At 36.4% G+C, this 15975-nt stretch overlaps 1 protein-coding gene across 4 annotated transcripts in view; it reads left to right on the top strand.

The window, feature by feature from the left end:
- LOC106662809 (bifunctional heparan sulfate N-deacetylase/N-sulfotransferase) overlaps positions 1–15975 on the top strand; it is a 189059-nt gene that overhangs the window by 108129 nt on the left and 64955 nt on the right. The window contains exon 1 of one of the 4 annotated variants that reach the window (XM_024227740.1): positions 1987–2005. The exons of the other annotated variants lie outside the window; for them this stretch is intronic. The gene's annotated coding sequence lies outside the window, so the exon portion shown is untranslated. Of the gene's footprint in view, positions 1–1986; positions 2006–15975 lie in introns of those variants that run through there. 4 annotated transcript variants of the gene reach the window in all.

Here is a 15975-nt window from a genome sequence, read left to right on the forward strand (position 1 = left end):
TTCCGGATGTTATCAATAGTTCAATCAAGTTCAATAAACATTACGACCAGACTTTGCTATTTAATCCCCTGTCGGCATTTTATGTTCATGGATGTAGAACAAGCCTACAAGTTCGGTCCACGTCCTTTTGTTCGATGTCGGTTGCCCTCTTCATAAATTAAATGATTTATTCAGAGAGACCCGGAGAAAGGCCGGTATTGTAAACTGGTTGGATTATAATAGTTATAATTAATGTCTACGCGGAGACGTAACGCGCACTCGTAGCTTAGCTTAATTTTATAAACCGCAATTTTGCATCGATTAATGAACGTTGAGCGTCTACCAGTGGAACTAGGGTTCGTAATAATCAAAAAATTAATGATGTGAATTGTTCTAAGCGCCTTAACTATTGTGTAAAGCCCAAAATTATCATAAAAAATATACATAAAACAGAAGAAAGAGGAACTACTCGTTACTAGTCACACCTACAGTTTAGCGTTAATCAATTTCGCTGTGTATTCACTGTCACTTACGAGTTCGCTACGCCATTGACGCTTCAGTCGTCGGGGAGGATTATTTGGAAGGATGCGAGATAAAAGATTTCTGACATGAAGGTTTCTTTGACTGGATAATTATTTATCTTCTTGTCGAGGGTTTTCTCTCCTTCAAGGACTTATTGGGTATTAACTTCATTTAAATTTAGCGATTTTGTTAAATGGTTAGCGGGAAATCCCGTGAATTTAGAAGGGCGCCAAATAAATCAGTGTTTCCACTACACCGGTAGAAACAGAGCAGGAACAACACTGCGCCCGGCCTGAAATCACGGCATTTCCTACTAACCTTAAATTGTTAAAGTTGTCATGGCTCTGAAGCAACTTTGAGTAAGAAAGAGTTAAATTATAAACTGGATATGAAAATTATAGTTTGGCTAATATCACAATCGGTATAAGATGTAGTGGAGAAGTGATGAACAGCCTTGTTAGAAAATTCCATGATGGAGATTACAAATCGGCGCCCAAAAAATCACTGTTGCCAGTACAAAGAAAAACACTGCACCCTAAAGAAAAGATTACCTTTTTTTGTATTAGAAATATCGGACACTTTTTCACTCACGAACACTACGGATCAAAGTACGGTCTTGAAGAAGAAAGCAAATCAGTTATTGCTACCAAGTTTTCGACCTATTTTAAGGTCATCATCAGGACTTATATTAATTTCACATTATGAAAAATAATTTAGATAAAAAAGATTTAACTGTACATATAGAGCTTACAAATCTTAAGTATGTACAGATTGACAAATTTATACTATAATTGTAGTGATATACTACAGATTGACATATTTAAGAATTTTACAGGCGATCTCAAATTTCCTTGACCGACTCCATCCCAACATCGCCAAGAACTGTAATTATGTATACAATTTTTTTTTTATGATGTGAAATTAATATAGGCTCTGATGATGACCTTAAAATGGGTCGAAAGCTTGGCAGCATCAACTGCTTTCTTCTTCCAGACCAATACCTTGATGCATAGTGTTCGTGAAAAGATTACTTACCCGGTTCATTGTGATTTTTATTTGAATACTTTTAAAAAAACCGGTTCATCACAGTTGATGAAGGAAATGGAGTGTAAGTAAAAACCTCTCTTTCTAATTGGCTGGGTGAAAGCGAGTACGAAATTGGTGGCCGGGAAGTATCAAAGAAATGCCGAACGGACCCATTAACGACCATCCAGATTGCCTTACACACGCATAAACATCCACGCGCCTCGTTTATAAGTTTCGTTTAATCAGCAAGTGGAAATTCCCTTTAGAATTCGAAATATTGAATAAAAAACACTCCATTCCGGCCGGAGATGAGAAGTGGAATAAGGATTAGATTTGGTGGGGATAAGTACATGGAAGGGCAGGTGGAAGAAGAGGGCGTGTGGGCTGGATAAGACAGTCGATTCCTCTTCCTCTTCGGGCCTTCAGTTGTTGATCGAGTCGGACTTAAACGACGCTATCATGGATATCCTCGATCCAGGTGATTTCTGTTTGTGTCTTTTCTCTCGGTCCATCCCGGTTTAGCTCAACATTAGTATTAAAAATTTGTTTTTCAACTCTTTTTTTCCTATTGTTTTTGATGATTTCACATTGATTTCACTATTTCAAGAAAACGTTAAGACAAATTCACGGATTAGATGAGCATAATATAGGATTTATTAATTTGTCGAAGTAGTGAGGAGCGGTCAGGAATGAAATTTTTCGGGAAAACACCTTTTTTTGCCGTCGTTTCAACCTTTATTCGGGTCATCTTCAGGGCCGTGTTTAAGTACGTAACATATGATGATTGGAGAAAATAATTATAGAATACAGATGTAAATAATATAAATTTTGTGCCAAACATGTCATACTCTCATAAAGTGAGGTGTTATTTTTGTACGAGGATGAAATATTTGGTTCACAATTTATATTATTTAGTTAACTTTCACCCAGCCAATTACAAAGAGAGGTTTTTACTTACACTCCACTTCCTTCATGAACCGGTGTTCTAAAAGCATTAAAACAAAAATCACAATTAACCGGGTAAGGAATTTTTTCACGAATGGACAAAATATGGTCTTGAAAAAAAAAACAATTTTGAACCAAACATTTCATACTCTCATAAAGTGAGGTGTATTCTTGTGTGAGAATGAGATATTTGTTTCAAAATTTATATTATTCACATCTGTATTCTATAATTATTTTCTCCAATCATCATACGTTACGTACTTAACCCAGGCCCTGAAGATGACCCGAATAAAGGTTGAAACGTCGGCAAAAAATTGTATTACGATCTTAGCGTGGATCCCCTTCACACGAAGAAACTCGTTTCATTCACGAGTGTAAAATAAAAATAAATAAAAAAATATCTGTGCCACAAACTCAAATTAATCACAAAAAGGCAAAAATCGGGACCTGACTCAAATAAATTAACAATAACCTTCTAAAAAATAAATTTATTCAGATTAAGAAAATAAAATTAAAATAAGTTATCTGTGACATACACAACTCCTTGCCATTTACAGAAAAAAACAGGTGCCTTCAACAACTTGAAAGAGAGCCCTTCCTCGTCCTTTTCTCTCTCAGCTCGCACTGCCGAGCTATCCTTTGAGATAATCCTTGTTGTTGAAAATATTGTTTAAATGAAAAAGGTGTTTTACTAAAATACTTCATTCTTGACCGCCCCTCACTACTTCAACAAATTATCGAACAACATGTCGCTAAATAACATCGCGTTAAATAACACGCATTGGATTTATTTTTTTATAAAACATCCAGAAAATAAGATTTCTAGTAAAAATATTGTGCTACACTACTTTTTCCCAGTTTAAGAACTTAAAAAAACTTAGAAGTTGGATAGGTTGTATTTCTGTCTTGTGCGCTTAGGATAAGAACCGACTAATCTCAGTTGATTACTTACATTCTTTATTTTAGAATTTCTCCTCCAACAGATACTGAAACTTTCTTAAGAATAACTAGGTGAAAACTACCGCTTTGTATCATACATATTTTATGAGCGCATAATTCGTCATAAACTGTTGTATTGAGGTAATTCCTCATGATGTCGGCGGGCTGTGAACCTCTTGATCTGTTTTGGTCTATAAGGTGCGTTACGGCTTTCCGTCATCGTCAATAAGTTTATGTGATTTTCGCTTATTTGGGTTGAACGTAAAATAAATTTGATTATCACACACGTGTGTATATTCTAAATGAAATGCTTGTTTATCAACAGAAATAATCTAACTAAAAAATATACATTAAAATCATCTATCAGCTTCAAAGTTTCCACCTTCCATCATCTCCTCTGTGTTTTGAAAGAAAAACTGAGAGTATGGTACCGTATTTTCGTTGGTTTCCATCAACTCAGTTAAGTAGATCTTTCGGCAATTGGTTTTACAGACAAATGAGGACATCTGTTCGGTGGGATCGGTGCTGAAGATCGCCCGTACGGTCCGCGAGCCCGGTCACAACCAGTTAGTTATAAATATAGACAACAAAGCGGGCCGAACCGAGTCACGGTAAAGGAATTTGAAACAAGAGCGGGCGTGGTATGCGAGGAACAGGTTTCCGTCCGTCGAAACGCCGTCCCAACAGCCGAATATCCGGTGCATTCTCGCCTGTCGACCACTGCACGCTGGTCCAGCTGTGGGATAGGTCATCCGCTAGGTCGTGCCTCGGCGTCCGACGGCCTAACTCAACGGATATTTTGCTCGGTAAAGAAACGATTTGGTGTCAAGGATAACGTCATTCGAAGGTTGTAGGTTGAGATGGGGATTTGTCCTACGAGTGGATCAATGTCACGATAATTGAAATGGTTAGTGCAGTGACGTATTGATCCGAAGCCCGTAGGTTCGAATCCCGCACGTTAAATAGCTTTTTCATTTCAACCAAGGTATTAGGTAAAAAGCATAGTCAATTAATACAATAAGAATGTTCAGCTAAAAAAATCAGAACTCTTCTATTTATTTCAATTAACTATTCTTTTTATGTAAGATCTTGATTGAGATGAAAAGTTAGTGTCACGAGCCGGATTCGAACCCAAACCTTCGGTTAAATACTCTGCTGATCTAACCGCTCGAGCTGTGGTGACTTCGATCCACTCGGATACCAACTCCCCACCTCAACCTACAACCTTTCGAATTTTTCCCTCTTTTTGTCCTTTTTCAAATGGGTTTTGGGTTCGAATCCCCCTCGTGACACTAACATTTTCATCTTAACCAAGACCTTACATAAAAAGAATAATTAATCGAAATAAATAGAGGAGTTCTAAATTTTTTAGCTGAACATTCCTATTGTTAATTAATTATACTTTTTACCTAAGGCATTGCTAGCGATGAAAAGCTATGTCACGAGCGGGATTTGAACCACTCCATTCGACACGAATTTTTCCCTCTTTTTGCCATTTTTCAATTGGGCTTTGGGTTCGAATCCCGCTCGTGATACTAACCTTTTTCATCTTAACCAAGGCCTTACTTAAAAAGAATAATTAATTTAAAGAAGTAATATATAAATTGGTCAAGCGGACCACGAAATTAGTGAATTTAATTATTTAAAATGAAGTATACTTCACTAAAGCTCTCCGTGGCCATTTCATTTGTCGTCGAGAATCCAATCCGATTACACGACATTTGAAAAATGGCAAAAACGAGGGAAAATTCAAAAGGTGCGGTTGAGATGGGAAGTTGGTGGCCGAGTGGATCGAGGTCACGATAGCTCAAGTGGTAGAGCAGCGGCGTATCAAGCCGAAGATCGTGGGTTCGAATCCCGCTCGTGCCATTGACTTTTTTATCTCAACTAAAAACGTTAATTAATTGTAACATATTAATTGGTCAAGCAAACCAAGAAATTAGTGAAATTAAAGAAGTAATTTGGTCAATTAGACCACTAAACATAAATGGATTAATATCTTCTATTTATATTAAGCAAATACAAAAATTGAATTATTATAGTTCATATACTTTATAAACGATCTTACCTATCAAGAAAAATGAAAACGTAACAAAGAAAACAAAATATACACCTTCACTCATATCAATTTTAATTCGTTGAAAATAAAATTTATATTGGAAGAAGCCAAGTTAAGTTTGTAATATCTGCTCGAACCGACGAATACTTGAGAAGGAACTTGCGTACTTTCTTTCTTTATTGTTATTTTAATTTAATTCTGTTGATATCTCCGTTTTCTTTGAGGCGAAAGGGTGTCGTTTAAAGGCACATTCGGATGAAGGCTGGTGGATAATTTTTGGTCGAGAGCCATAACTTCTCTTTTTGTCTCTTCTTTAAGGAATGCATGTCGTGTGGAAGATCGGTCAGGGGAATGGGTGTGGGTGTGGAAGGGCCACGTCCAACCTGGGCTGGCCCACTTTCTCGTTGTAGAACATTTCACTTGATACATCATACAAATCGTGTGTTCTTGTTTTTAATTGCATAAAACTGTACTGATGTACATCTACATGTTACCTTCGTTGATTGCTAGAGGATAGCCTCTAGAAGGCGATTAATGCCGATATGTATTAGATGAAGTTAACATAACTTAAAAATGCATTCATCTTCCTTCCACTTTAGGACACGGTACTTCCATGGCAACATAATTATGTCTAGAGAAATTACGAAAGGATGCCATATGGATGTCCTAGGGGGACGATTCACCGTCAGTTCACATGATCTGAAAATGTGTTCATCTTATGACAGTGCAATTCATAAGGGCCGCCCAAAGCCCTTCCACAAGCGACTAGAAGGAGGAGGAAGGAGTCTTCAACAAGAAGAGGCCTGTTGGTTTTGAGCTGAACGAGAGACGAGACGTGGCAATTGGTTCTTTTTGGGTAAAAAAGCAGCAAGGATCAACCATCTTCACACAAGCGAGAATCGGGACTGCAATTATAAAGGCCGCCCTAAGTCCTTACATCAAGCGAGAATCGGGACTGCAATTATTAAGGCCGCCTTAAGTCCTTACACAAGCGAGAATCGTGACGCAAGTTTTTTTTTTAATTTTAATTTGTTTTTCGTAAAAAAAAAAAGGATTTTTTTAATCATTTAGTTTACAACGAAGAGTAATTTTTGTTTGTTTGTTTAAACTTCACAAAGTCGGTATTGCAACTTGTTTATTTCATTTTATTGATAATCATAATAATAATTAGTCTCGTAAGAATTGCTTCTGTTTTTTTAATTTAAAATAAGATTATAATAATCAGTCAGTTTCCTTTAATAAAAAAAAAATTTTAATTCCAAACTTAGACCTTAATTTCAAATTTTTGTAAATTGCTCAATATAAGAATTGTTTCCCTTTTAATATTCTTTGTTTATTATTCATTCATTTGTCTAAACAAGGAAAGATCCACTCCCTCGGGGAAGGTCCAAATAGTAACGCTATAAATAGTGGTAGCAGGCTCAAAACCTTGTTGACAAATTTTATTTTAGTTTAAATTAAAACCTTTTTTGAGATTTCAATATGAGTAAAAAAGAATCACGACTTGAGCATCATAAAAAAATGCATCATAAAAAAACTTGCGTCACGATTCTCGCTTGTGTAAGGACTTAAGGCGGCCTTAATTTTTGGCTGGTTTATTGGAGGGTGATCTTGCATATGAATTTTAAATTCGAAATGTATGGCTTCACCTATTTTATCTGTGAGAACATCTGGATATTCTCTAATTAGTTGTGTTTTTAATGCTTCTGATGTGTCGAGTGAAACTTGTTTTTCTTTTGTTTGGAAATACTTGTTTTCTATTTTGGCTTCGGTTTTCCAATCTGTCCTTTGTTGTATGGCCATAATAGTGGTTTGGGTAACTCTCTTTTGAATGATATCTTGATCTTTTCGAAAACCAAACATGAACATGAAGTACACATCAGAAAAGTGCTGCAAATTTTAAGAGAAAATGGCCTTACACTTAACCCAACAAAATTGAAGGTAGAACAACAAACAGTCAAGTATCTTGGACACCAAATTTCCAAAGACGGAATCTCCATCGATTTTGAAAGAATAGAGGCAATAAAAAAACTACAACCGCCTTCAACGCTGAAGCAAGTTTTGTCCTTTTTAGGATTATGCTCCTTTTTTGCGAAATTCATCCCAAATTTTTCAACCTTAGCAGCCCCACTTCACAGACTAAAACAAAAAAATGTACCTCTAATCTGGGATCAAGACTGTCAAAAGTCTTTTGAACATCTAAAAAACCTCTTAATTTCGCCTCCAATTTTAGTAGCGCCAGATTTCAATAAAAAATTTTTACTCTACACGGATGCATCAAGTGCGGCTATAGGAAGTTTACTCGCACAGATGGATGAAGAAAATGCTCCACAGCCAATTGCCTTTTTCTCGAAAATTTTGAAAGGAGCCGAGAAAACATATACAACATACAAAAAGGAACTATTTTCAATTGTCTGCAGTTTGCGGCATTTTCAACAATATTTAATTCACAAACCCTTTTTGCTATTCACCGATTGCAGTGGATTGGCATTATTCTTAAAAGGGGATAGATCGAAAATTTTAAGTAACCCGGCAATGAAATGGGTAACCGAATTAGATTCATACAATTTCGAAGTCAGGCATGTGAAAGGAAAACAAAACACAGTGGCGGATTACCTTTCAAGGTTTATCCAGGAAGATAATTCAGATGATAAAGCGACTTCTGAGGACAACACTTTCTCACAACGACCACATCTCACTCTTTTCACATCGCCCTTAAAGGATCTCCCATCCTTTTTTGAGAACTTCGGCCAGCATCAGCTAAATGACGATCACATAAGGGAAAATATAAATCAAGGTAATCCAAATATTAAAAATATAAAAGGGATAATTTATTATATGCCACAAAACCGACCCAACATAAAAAAAATTTTAGTTCCCCAAAATTTGAGAGCTGCTCTTTTTCAATATTTCCACTGTAACACTCACGGCGCGCATCTCGGATTTTTAAAAACTTTGGCGAAAATCAGGACACTCTTTACTTATGACGGAATAAATAGAGATATCAAAGACAAAGTAGCCCATTGTGAAGTATGTAAAACAATCAAACCCAACAATCGCCCATTTCAAAAAATCCTACAAAGTTCCCCACCTTCTAGGATTTTGGAGAAACTTTATGTGGATTTTATAGGCCCACTACCCACATCCACTAAAGGAAACCGATTCATCTTCGTGGCAGTAGATGGATTCAGTAAATTTCTCTTCGCTATTCCCTGCCGAAATACGACAACGGAAATTGTAATACGAATTTTAAAAAACCACATATTTGCACAGCATGGCTTACCGACCTATTTAATTAGCGACAGGCAATCATGTTTCAGAGCTCAAGCTTATAAACATTTTTTGTTTAACTTGGGCATCACATACATTCACAATATATCATACTATCCACAAACCAATCTTGCAGAAAGATACATTTCAGGGATTAAAAAAAGCATAAGGGCCTATCACAGTAACATACACAAAAATTGGGAAGACGATCTATTTTTATTCGTCTCCGCCTTAAACTCAGCTGTGCACGACTCGACAAAATACACTCCTTCCTTAATATTTCTGGGCAGAAATTTGCAACACCCTCTGACCCTCAAATTGGGCATTGAAGAAGATGTAAAACACCTGACCCCAAAGGAAACTGAGGAAATATATAAAGAAACCTATGTAAACTTAATGAAAGCCCAAAAGGCGAGACTCAAAATATATCAAAAAATTCATTCGAACACAATTCCAGCCCCGAATGTTGGAGACCTGGTATTCTATAAAACATATGTTCTCTCTAATAAATCAAAACATATACAGGCATCTTTGTGTGCAAAATATTCAGGACCTTACAAGGTGATACAAAAATTTAACAAAGTTTCATTTTTAATACAGTCTGTGGAAAATCCAGAATGCAAAATTCATGCTCATTTAACACAATTAAAACCTCACAAGGTTCCGACACCATAAAAATAATATTNGAATTGTTTCCTTTTTAATATTCTTTTGTTTATCATTCATTCATTTGTCTAAACAAGGAAAGATCCACTCCCTCGGGGAAGGTCCAAATAGTAACGCTATAATCTGTACAAAATGTACAAAATCGGCTCTTTTCATCGATACGGCCTAGATTTTGTACCCTTTATAAAACTCTAGTATCGATAAAAAAGAGATGGGCAAGGGATGTTGTTTCGCCCGAGTGGCAGATTAATGGTCGTTCTACTTGAAAGATTAATTGCACAAGATTGGCTTGAACTGTCGCTGGGCTTTTTCCCCTTCATCGCCGCACGTGCTGACTCGCGCCTTCATCACACATCATCACGGGCCCTGATCGTCTATTAATCACTAATTATTCGAAATTTACTTGGACCAAAATGATACGGTTTCGTCAATTCTGTCGACTAGACGATTATCGATTGCTATTAATCCTCTCAAAAATAAAAAACTTTTGATGATTGAAACTTACTTCAAATCAATACGATTATCTAAGGAAAATTAACGTTTTATGTAAAACAGGTTAAGTTAAATTATTGAAAAAGTTTTATAGAAGGAAAAATGGCAAGTGTTTTTTAAGTATACGAACACCAGTTGAACGACCACCGATCTTAATTAAACCCCTTTGTGCTTCACGTTACTTAAAAGTAAATGAAGTGCTACTCCTGTGTATTACTAGCAAGCTTTCGATCGGGTTGGCACGTGAGGCTACTCTGGAAAGTTAGTCCTCGGTTTTACCTACTATCTGATTCTAAAATTCTACTTAACCCACTATTACTTTCAAATCAACACCCTATTAGCCGGCTGTCGAACAGATGCGGGAGTACCACAAGGAAGTACCTTAGGAACCATCATTACACAGTATACACCGTAGAACTCATGCCTTTCCAGAACAATCCTAATCACGTATGCGGATGACGGCCATTTTTTATTCTAATAAAGATTCCGTCATTACAGTCAGAAACCTTCTACCCATGTCACATCCCTTGTGCAATGGTTCAAGCAGTGGAAGATGACAATAAACATACAAATCTGTGAACATGTCACTTTCACCCTTCGGAGAATAACCACTGCTCCCATGTCCTTCGATAGAATACAGCAAGCTAACGTAGTCCGATAACTTGGCTACACACTGACAAACGACGTGGACCTTACACACCACTCAAAATACAAGAGCTAAACGGACAATTCAGACTTCTTAAAAGATGCTGGACAAACGATCCAAACTCTACAAAACTATAACTATTCCACTATAACTATTTTGAAGCCCATATAGACCTACGGCATCGAACTTTGGGTACACTTCCTGTAATCCAAAATGCTCCGAACCATCGTTCTTTCTATGCATCCAATCTTACATTCACAATGACCTTAACGCATTCTTCCCCAACTTTGCCTCAGGATGCGTCTGAATTTAGCAACTGTGCTGAAGTTTAGCAAATATTGTAACTATGTAATTTACTAGCGTGAAAGAAATGGGCTGCTTAATCCCTCCACGAGGAATATTGAGTAGTCTGTTGGGGTGACTGCGATCAGATCTCTATGTTCGTACCGGGTGTTGTGTTTATGTTAATTCATTGGAAAGAATGTAATTTATTAGCGTAAAAGGAAGGGGTTACTCAACCCCGCCTGTGGAATATCGAATAGTCTGTTGGATCGTCAATACTCCTTTCTATGCATCCAATCTTACATTCACAATGACCTTAACGCATTCTTTCCCAACGTTGCCTCAGGATAAATCCGAATTTAGCAACTTAGCTGAAGTTTAGCAAATCCCATGATATTAGGTCGGTAGGGGTGTTTTTCCTTCAGTGTTGCATTTTTTGTATCGGCAACACTGTTTTTTGTTTTTGGCGGTAATCTAAATTCACGGGATTAACCATTTAACAAGGGTGTAAATAATTAAATGAAATAATTAATTTAACAGCATCATTACTAATAAAGATAACAAACTGTTGAGAGATGATACCTGCCAACTGTTTAATATTTAGTGACCATTAGTTAATGATTATTTAAAGATATTTAAAGCTCAAGTGGTAGAGCAGCGGCGTATCAAGCCGAAGATCGTGGGCTCGAATCCCGCTCGTGCCATTGACTTTTTTATCTCAACTAAAAACGTTAATTAAATGTATTAATTGGTCAAGCGGACCACGAAATTAATTAATTTAATAAACCAAAATGATTAAAATCTCACTAACACTCTCAATTCGGCACACACAATATGACAACAGACACACGACAGAAAACACACTCTTTGAGTGTGTACAAATATTTTGATTAAACCTAAAAGTTCGATATTGTGTATATCATTGTATAAATTCATATTAATATCCTATACGTATTTGTATAATTTAAACAATGTTTCTAAATCCCAGGCCCTGAAGATGATCTCAATAAAGATCGAAACGTAGCACCATAAAGAAAATGTTTTTCTAACCTACATCACACCACACCGCATGTCACGACATACAAAAAAGTGTAGTAATTTTATTTATAACCCCTTTTTTAGTGTTTTAATTTTAATTTCGGCTAGATTGTAGTGAATTGCTGTCGGTGTGATACTTTCGGAAGTGAGTTGTAGTCTAATGCTTTTTCCTTTTGAGTTTAAGCGGGAGGTCATTGATTTATACAGTCTTTCTTATGAAAGTTTAATGACATCCTCACCCAGTGGTACGCCCAGATCATGTAGGATAATATTTCGTTTCGATGATTTTGTACGGTATATACGCAAAGTAAGAGTTGGGATGCCCAGTACCGAATCAGTAGATTACCTTATAAGAATAGGTTTTAATTTTTATTTCAACAGTAATGTTTGTAAATCGTGACCCTTTGATTACCTTGCAATAAAATTTGGGTGTTTAATGTCATTGTAATATTTTAATAAAAATATTCGTAACCGTAAAATTGCCCAATCTTGATAAGGAGAATAATATCTTACTGTTTTTAGTACAAAAAACGGTAATATTTTCTTTGAAAGTTATCTTGTAATAACGGTACCTGTCGATTGTATTTGTGCTTAATGAAGATTGTATTTAAATTAATTGATTTGCTCGTAAAACGGAGAGAATTTTTGAAGGGTTGTCGTTCCTATTCTCTTGTCTCTTTTTCAGCCGCAGCCGACTCGAATCCGATTAAATCCCTGGACGAGGCCCATTCCACCCCTTTTCCATTTTCCATCATTCATCCCTCTTTGATTCCATTTTTCGTGACTTCACAGTTTTCAATCACATTTACTTTTTTATCGTGTCATTTGTTGTCACCGGGATGGTTAGTTTAGGGGATGAAATATTTAATAGTGAAAAAGTCTCCTCTGGGGAAAACGCACTCTTCTTGGAAATGTGGATAAAAGATTTTCCCTGAAACTTGTTTTGTTCCGTTCGGTTTGGACATTTTTCCTTCTCTTTTGCAAGTTTCCAAGTTGAAAACTTTTATCGTTATCCTTAAGTGCCGATACATACGAGCATCAAAACGTGGTTTTTCTCGCTCCTCTGACACGGGCCGATGTTTTTTGTCATGGCCGGATGAAACATAAAGGACTTTTGGGTCGCCGTGGTGTGTGCATATGAGACATGGCGATATGTCGGAAAAAATACGTATAGACAAGAACAAAATTAATCTCTGTTGTAGTTTATCAGATTACAGCAATTCATGGCTATTGTGATTTTTAAATGTATTTGTGTGTTTGTATTGTGTTCATGTATTGTATTTATGTTAATTTATTGGAATGTATGTAATTTATTAGCGTGAAAAGAAGGGGTTGCTTAACATCTCCCTTAGGAATATCGAGTATTCTGGGGAGTGAATGTGACCAGACTTCTATATTTGTATCGGGTATTCTGGTAATTTGTTGGAATAAATGTAATTTATTAGCGTGAAAGGAAGGGGTTGCTTAACCCCGCTCCGAGGAACATCGAGTAGTCTGTTGGAATGAATGTGAACCAGACTTCTATGTTCGTATCGGTTGTTGTGTTTATGCTAATTTATTCGAAAGAATGTAATTTATTAGTGTGTGGTGATTAGTGACCGTTAGTCGATGATTATTCAGAAATCGTGAGATGCGGTCTGGTGTGATATAGGTTTCAGAAAAACATTTTCTTTATCGTGCGAACGTTTCGATCTTTATTGAGAACATCTTCAGGGCCTGGGATTTAGAAAACATTGTTTAAATTTAACAAATATATGTATATGTGGAAAAAAGTGAATTTATACAATGTAAAAAAATATTTTTTTATATTCAATCAAGTAATTTATTAGCGTGAAAGGAAGGGGTTGACTTAACCCCGCTTTGCAGAATATCGAGGGTGGTTTCGACCCCTCCACGAGGCGCCAGGTATAATTATTTTTCTTTCCCTTATTGTTAATAAAACTACTCTTCACCTTTCATTGCATATTTGGTAGAGACGCGAGGTATAATTATTAATCCTTCTCTAATTGTTAAACGTAACCCCACTCTTCTTTTACAACATGTGTTTGAATTTATTCCTTAAGTTGATCGGTCTCATACGTCGAAAAAAGGATCCATCCAAAATGCGATGTCCTTCACCGTTATATAGTCGCTTAGAACGAAAGACAACTGTTGATATTTCGAAGTATTTTATGTTTTGAAACCGCCTCCCTCGCCGTTGTCAGAAACATTTTCAAGCGTGAAGCGGACAGCGTTCAGAACTGCCTCTGACTAATCTCATATTTAGGCCGAGTTTAACCGAGTTGTACAAGTTGGTCTTCGTCGAGCGGAGTTGGTTAAATGCATTAGGTACACTGTTGTCGAAAGTTTGAATTTACCATTATTACACGTCGGTTTATTGAAGGAACCAAGTTTTGTCGTATCGCCCCGTATCAAAACTTAGAAAGGACTAATTTATAGATGTCACTGTTAATAACCCGACTCTTGTTACTAACGAACGACGAGTTTGCCCTGTGAGGTTCACGTTCGGTACAGGCTTTCTGAGTTGGTTGTCCTTCAGAGGTTGAAGAAAGACATGACAGTGCCGATTATGTTTCCTTCTGACACAAGTCGTAAGGCGTGTCTTCAAATTACACCATTTTCTTTCTTAATAGCTTTAATGTCTGCATCGTGTTATTTCTTTTCAAATGATTTTTCTGTGTTCAAGAAGTGTGTACTGACATTCGAAAGCGCCCAACATCAAATGCTGGTGTGTCTTAAACTGTTCTTCTTGCAACAATCGATTTTGGGATATCAAGTGAATTAATTAGGTCTTTTCAACACCAAGGGTATTTTGAATGGTTGTTTTTTTGTGATTTATGCATGGTATTGGAAACATTTTTGAAAAACGCAACCTACTTAGATGGCTGTATGTCAGATTCCTCGTTAGTTTTAAACTTTTTCGGTTCTTTCCCACCGATTTCATTTATACCCGAATTCAGTTTTATGTTTATTCGCCTCGGCGTGAAATAAAGAGATGGGAAAATAAATATTATCTTATGATTAAATTAAATTGAACTTGAATCATTTCTGATAAAGGATTGAATGATTCAAATAGGTCATTTACATTCAGGCTATGGGGGAAAAATATCACAAAGGCCGTATGCCAGAGGGTCTCCGTCCTTTTGAATTCCACCAGGCATGATCTGAGGTATTACTTCACCTGGTTCCAAGTTTCATTTCCCTTGAGAATATTAATATTATACTCAAGCATTCGTAGAAAGCCAACTTTAATCATTACTAAGTTCAACTACTTTTGTTCTCCAGCTCGGTTAGACACAAATCCTAGTCTTTGCGATTTGCTGTTTTCTCTGCTTCAATTCTATACGATGATAATTTAAACTTTTCAACCCCTATCAAACGTCTTTGTTTCATTTTGTAGAAATTTCATCCGAACGTCCAAATGAACAAGGTCATTCTTACAGTTCTAAAGACGGGAAATCCGATTTAAAAAAAAAATGGTGATTTTATATGTATACTACGTCGATATCCAAAAATGTTAACCTCACGTTTGTACCTCAGATTGTCAAATACATACAAATATATATATATATATATATATATATTTACAAATAGAAAGTAGGCACAAAAATACAGATCATATGTATACATATCACTACAAACAAAATCTGGTCACATTCACACCCCCAGAATACTCGATATTCCTCTGAGCGGGGTTGAACTCATGCCATTCCCTCTAATAACTTATTTTTACTTTCCAGATGTCACACACTCACTCCGGAGTACTCGATATTCCTTGGGACGTGATTAAACATCCCCTCCCTTTCGCGCTAATAAATTACATTCATTCCAATGAATTAACATAGGGCACAACAAAAATACACATAAAAATTTAACAATCCCGATTGTTCTGAGGTACCGGAAGAGCGATTACGGAAAGGTCTGATGATGATGTGCCAAAAAGCCTCCAGAGTACTCAGTGCTCCAATAAATTAACATAAACACAATACCCTAAACAAACGTAAAAATCTGGTCACATTCATTCCCCCAGAGTACTCGATATTCTTCGGGGCAAGGTGGAATTCACTACATTCTCGCTAATAAATTGCATTCATTCTAATGAATTAACATA

The sequence above is a fragment of the Cimex lectularius genome, unplaced genomic scaffold (genome assembly GCF_000648675.2).
Source record: "Cimex lectularius strain Harlan isolate CLEC.00 unplaced genomic scaffold, Clec_2.1 scaffold84, whole genome shotgun sequence".
In the NCBI taxonomy this organism is placed as follows: Eukaryota; Metazoa; Arthropoda; class Insecta; order Hemiptera; family Cimicidae; genus Cimex; species Cimex lectularius.